Raw genomic sequence first — 6,000 nt, 5'->3', positions numbered from 1 at the left:
TGAGACTAGCTGTAACCAGAGTGAGAGAAAAACACTGCAGTGAGAAAGAGAGGAGAAGTAAATACGTCTTAAAAGATTTAGGGTCTGATGAGGGGCACATCTCTACACCTCTACCACACTGGGGTCAGAGGAACACATTTTACACAGTTCTACACCTCTACCACACTGGGGTCAGAGAAGCAGATTTTACAGTACTGGAGAATCTAAGCAGTTTGGGGGGCTCTTGTCTGAGAAAACTGAACACTCATTAACCCAGTGGACTGCAAGAGGCCTTCAATTCAGTCCTCCATCCTGAGAAAAAGATAAAACTATAAATAAGGGATCGGAAACTGATCAGCAATAAAGCTATTTTCATTTCTACTCCTTCCACACAGGACTTAAAATGCTTTGTAATAATCACACTGTTGACAGAAAGTCATTCTGTAGTTTATGTTCACGTGTCTTTGTACCAATGTGGGGCTGGCTGGCCTGAATGGGAGGGGTTATTGTCTTTACTGTAAGAAGCTGATTTCACTACAAAATGGAAGTGCCTTTAGATTTATCATTACAATTCCAAAAACATGTATCCTATATTTTTTTCTCATTCTTCATTAAAATCTTCAATAAAAACTGAATTCATGAAGCCACTGTCTACAGGGGTTTTCTATGGTGAATGGAACTTGCCTACATTTGATTTCCTCATCTTTAAATTTGGTGGAGGGCTCAAGAGAAGGAGAGATTACTGTTTAAGTATAGCAGGGAAAGAGGGCAAAACAGGAGTGCCAAGGAGCCCTCTGGAGGACCCACAGTGGTAGGCAGTGAGGAGGGGAGCTCCAGCAGTGTTTTGGAACAAAATTACATTTATTTGTGTTGTCAAAAAAATAACTGTGTCAACAGCAGATCTAAAATGTATAGACATCTCAGGACAGGGAAGGCTGTTCTTAGTATGCAGCTCACTGCCGCCCTCTGGTGGATATGGTGATAAATGCTCCTGTACATGAGACAAACTGAAACAACCAGGGGTTCTTCTGGGACTCCAGAATCACTGACACATTTGAGTGAGCGTATGACTCACTCAGTCAGGAACATGGTCAGTCAGTTTTTATTTGGCCACACCCACTATAGAGAATGAGGTCACAGAGATACAGGGAGCTTGTTGGCAGTGTTGGATTGACTCACAGATCTTTAAAATAGGTGGATTGGCTGAAGTAGTGGGACAGGTACAGTGTGTTGAAAAAGTAATCCAGATGGTTTAACAAACTTTGCTTTCATGCAGAATATGTACTGCATTGATAAATGTGTTTTAAAAAAGTTTCTCAGAACAGGGGAGAGGGCACTAAAGACTTTGAAGAGCTCTACACAGCAGCTGACTGGGAGATGCAGGCGGATCACAAGAGGCAACTAAAATGTCTGGAGGAAATGACCAACACAAGCCTCAGTCCATACATCGTCTGGTCGAGAGGCGTGAAACAGCTCATGGAGCTCACAGTGCCCTGGGAAGAGAGGCCAGCACAGGCACACGAGTGACTCACACCAGCCCCTCACGCTGGAGAGCCAGCAGAAGGAAAGAAGCTTGTGGCTGATGTCACCCAGCAAAAGGAAGTGGTGCCCCATTGGATCTGGCTGAAGAGGGAGGATCCATGGAAGAGCCAAGCAGGGCATTAGTGAGGAGGGGCGGCGCTGATGAGGGGTGGAGCTAAGAGAAGGGGCGGATCCTCTTCACACTTGTTCCTGTGTTTGATCTGCACTTCATTGTACGTCGCTCTGGATAAGAGCATCTGCTAAATGTCTTGTAATGTAATGTAATGTAACGAGATGAGGGGCGGAGTTGTGGTTCTGGGATGGATCAAAAAAATCTGCAAAGTCATCAGCAGCGAAGGAGGACTGAGGTGGAGGAGGCGGTGCGTTGAGGAGAGAGGAGAAAATAAAGAACAGTTTCCGGGGGTTAGAAGCGGAGTTCTGAATTTGTGTCTGATAGTATTTTGCTTTGTTTGGCGGCAGTGACAGCGGAAGAGAATGCCGCCAGGAGAGACTGGTAAATTGTGAGGTCTGAAGGGTCTCTGGATTTTCACCACTTCCTCTCCGTTGCGCGGAGGCTGGTCCTGGAGGTATGGAGGGTGTCAGATATCCAAGGACTGGGAGGGGATGTGCAAGGTGGCTTTGAGACAGGGGGACAGAGAGAGTCAAAGGCGGAGGAGAGAGATGAAAGGCAGATGCAGAGTCAGTGGGGAGTTTGGAGAAGGATTCGAGAGGGGGGAGTGAGGCGGTGACAGTGGAGGCAAAGGAAGAGGGTGAGAGGGAGTGGAGGTTACGGCGGGCTGAGGAAGTGTGGGTGGGAGGAGGGGGAGGAGGATGGGGAGGAAGAGGGAGGGAGACTGAGATGAAGTGGTGATCAGATGTATGCAGAGGGGTAACCGTGAAATCGGAGCATGAGCAGTTCCTCACAAAGACAAGGTCTAGGACATTGCCCGCCTTGTGGGTTGGAGGAGAGTGTTGCAGGGAGAGGCCGAAGGAGTGGATTAGCGGTAGGAAGGCAGCAGCCTGGGAGGCTTCAAGTTGGATGTTGAAGTCTCCAAGGAGAATCAGTGGGGTGCCATCCTCAGGGAAGGAGCTGAGAAGGGTGTCTAGCTCATCAAGGAAGTTTCCCAGGGGCCGTGGAGGACGATAGATAACTGCAATGAAAAGGTTAGTAGGGTAGGATACTGCAACAGAATGGAATTCAAAAGTGGATATGGACAGGTCAGAGAGGGGGAGAACAGAGAATTTCCATGAGGGGGAAATTAAAAGACCAGTACCACCACCACGGCCGGAAGGCCGGGGAGTGTGCGAGAAGGAGAAGGAGGATAAGAGGGCAGCGGGAGTGGCGGTGTTGTCCAGGTCTCCATTAGGGCGAGGAATTGTAGGGACTGGAGGAAGGCATGTGGCGAGTGGCAGACTGGCAGATCCATAGTCCCCCTGTGACAGCAAAGTCAGCTGGGGGTAGCTGAGGTTTGAGGGGTTCTGACACCGTGGAGGCCCACGTTGCAGAGGGTGGCTTCGAGGGAGAGAGCAGATTGGGATGGAGTGAAACATAACATCACAAACTGGGACGAAGCGTCGCTTTGACACGCCTATTTAAATCGCCTACAATTGCTCACAAGCAATGTCAAATCAAAGCTAATCTACTGACAAATTCCACTGCTATTTAAGACAAACATTCAATCACTCTACAGGTATGCAACCAGTATAAGTGATTAACAGCAATAGAGACAAACAAACTAGCTCAAGCCCTAACCTCTGCTTTTCAAATGAGCAATTTCAAATCAAACGTTACCGCGTCTAGAGGAAGGTCCAGCAAACCTGGTTAAAATTATGCACTTAATGCATATAAAAGATAAAACTTATGAGGAAAGGGAGCAGAACAAGGGACATAAATAGACATTAGCAAAGGATAAGTTCCGTTTTCACACAGAGGGTGACATGTGGAATAGCTTGCCAGGACATGTCGTGGAGGCAGAAACACTGGGGATTTTCAAGAACAGACTTGATAACGTGCTAGAATCATGAAACACGGGACGTGATGGTAAACTGCCCGTTGTGCCAATGGATGGTATTCATATGAGGTTTGCCTTGATGTTGAGAGTGGCGTGGGAGCTGTATCTCAGACATGGGAAGGATGTAAATTTCGGGACACATCCTCAGGAGTGTACCTTTGAATCAGGGGGTGTTTCGGCCTGTCAACACTAGACACCCTCATCAAAGGTGGCCAGCTACAGGGTGATCAAGCCTGAGCTTGTGTCCCATGCCCAATCATGAGAATTGCCTGGTTGTTTAAATGGCGCAGCCCACGGGACTATGCAGGGCAGGGGGCGTCCTCTTCGCTGAGTCAAGCCTAAAGCTGACCGCATACCTTGTTCACTCTCCTCCTGGAGGGTTCTGACCTGGGTTCTCTAGTGGGGGGTGGGGTGGGGGGGGATTAGTGAGCAGGTAATGTTGGTGTTCTTTGAGCCCAGCAAGCCTGATCCATATCCACTGGCTGCTTCTTTCGGCCGCTTCAGAGACTGACCTACTTGTCTGTCGCAGAGCCTGTCCATGGATTCCAAGGTCTTTCAGCAGCCTGATGGTGGAAGAAGCCACAAAACCTCTGCATCCCACTTCAACCGGATAGACTTTCGCATTCCATCCTCGTTGTTGAGCGCCTGCTGCCAGTTCTGTGTAGTGCAGTTTCTTGCGCTCAAAGGCCTCTTCGGTTGAATTCTCCCATGGGACTGTGAGCTCTGTGATGTAAACAGACTTCAGTGAAGGGAACCAGAGTACCAAGTCTGGCCTAAGGGTGGTGGCTGCAATCTCAGGTGGAAAGATCAGTTGCTGGCCTATATCGACTAGCATCTTCCAATCCCGGCCCATGGCTAGCTGTCCAGCTTCTGGTTTGGTAGGGGGATGGTTGGGCTTTTTCTGTCCCTCTCGGATGAATGATGGTGCCGTGATGGAATTGGTTGCTCTCAGGGGCAAGGAGTTGGTGGTATTCCTCTTGCTCTCAAGAGCTGCTGCCAGACTCTTAAGGACCTGGTTGTGCCTCCAGGTGTAGCAGCCATGTGTGAGGCTGGCCTTACAACTGGTCAAGATGTGTTTGAGAGTCGCTGGAGTTGGGCAGAGAGCACAGGTTGGGTCCTCGCTATATCACTGGTGGAGGTTTTTTGGAGATGGGAGCACATCATAGGTAGCTCTGATGATGAAGCTGATGTTGCTTGCCTCCATTTCCCAGAGCTCCCTCCAACTGAGCTTTCTCCTCTCCAGGCCTTCCCACCTCATCCATTGTCCCTGCTTGGCAAGAGAGACGGCCTTCACGCTTTTTTCAGCCTCCTCCCGACGGCGCACCTCCTCGACCACCATTTTCCTCCTCTCTGATGTTGAGGCCTTACAACAAGTTGGTTTACTTGCTGCAACGCCAAAGCCTTTGGGCAGTAGGTATGCTTTAGTGGTAGGAAAAGGCGAGCATTGCTGGGCTGAATGGCCTGTTTTTGTCATTATATTGATTGTTAATCATTAAGTGGTAACAGTACTGTTTTAAGCTGAATGTTGAGACCAGATATTCACGTACAGTAGGTGAAATGCCCCCTTCTAGAAAATAACTCAAATCAAATCTGTTTATAAAACTGTCACACGCTGTAACACACCCCTGGGTGGACTGAAGAGCAGGACCCAGGGAGATATGAATGTTCCGGATTGCACCGTCATTTTATTTTGTAAGGCAGAGCAGGGAGGAGAGCGAGAGCAAAAATAAACAAAACATATTTGCCTGTCCCCCTCACATGTTCTGGGAAAATATAAAAAACAAGAATAAAAAATTGATCAAAATTGATCAAAATAAATCAAAACGCTTTCCTCTGGCCTGACACACAGCTCTCTTTCTCATGACGTGACGGTTACCCAGTCTCAGACACCTACTCTGGACAGAAGCACACTTTTAAAATCCTGGACTGGACTGATTCGTAATGCCGTCCAGGGGTGTGCCTACTTAACCAGTAGGCGTGGTCCGCGGATTCCTGTAAACACTTCCTTCTCGTAAACTGAGCCTTGCTACTAAACCATTTTAGCTATTTGAAGTTCAACCTTTTTTTTGTTGCTTTGTTTGCTCGAGAAATGTTTCGCTTGTTTGTTATGTTAACTTTCATTCACCATCAAGACCATTTTATTTGACATAGTGATGCCATATTTTACTGCAACATTGGAATGTGACTCCATTTTAAATAGATCAGTACAGGGGTAAGGGGGGGCGCCCTACAGGGTTCAAATCTCCCACTACCAAAAATCCTTTGGGAAATGCTGATTTTCATTACTATTGCTGTCATTAATTTTCAATCATTAATTTTGGTAAATATATATTCCATAAAATAAGGGTGTGTTTGGTTGGTGTTTCTCTCACTTTAAGCACATACCCCTTGAAAGGTGTCTGTGTGGCCCTGCTGTGGCTGAACTCCATCACCAAACCTCCTGCCAGAAACAGGTCAAACTAGACAGATCATATGAGTCTCTGCTCTG

The sequence above is a fragment of the Conger conger genome, chromosome 16 (assembly GCF_963514075.1).
Source record: "Conger conger chromosome 16, fConCon1.1, whole genome shotgun sequence".
Taxonomy (NCBI): domain Eukaryota; kingdom Metazoa; phylum Chordata; class Actinopteri; order Anguilliformes; family Congridae; genus Conger; species Conger conger.
The sequence above is the reverse complement of the archived record's forward strand: the minus strand, read 5'-3'. Positions refer to the sequence as shown.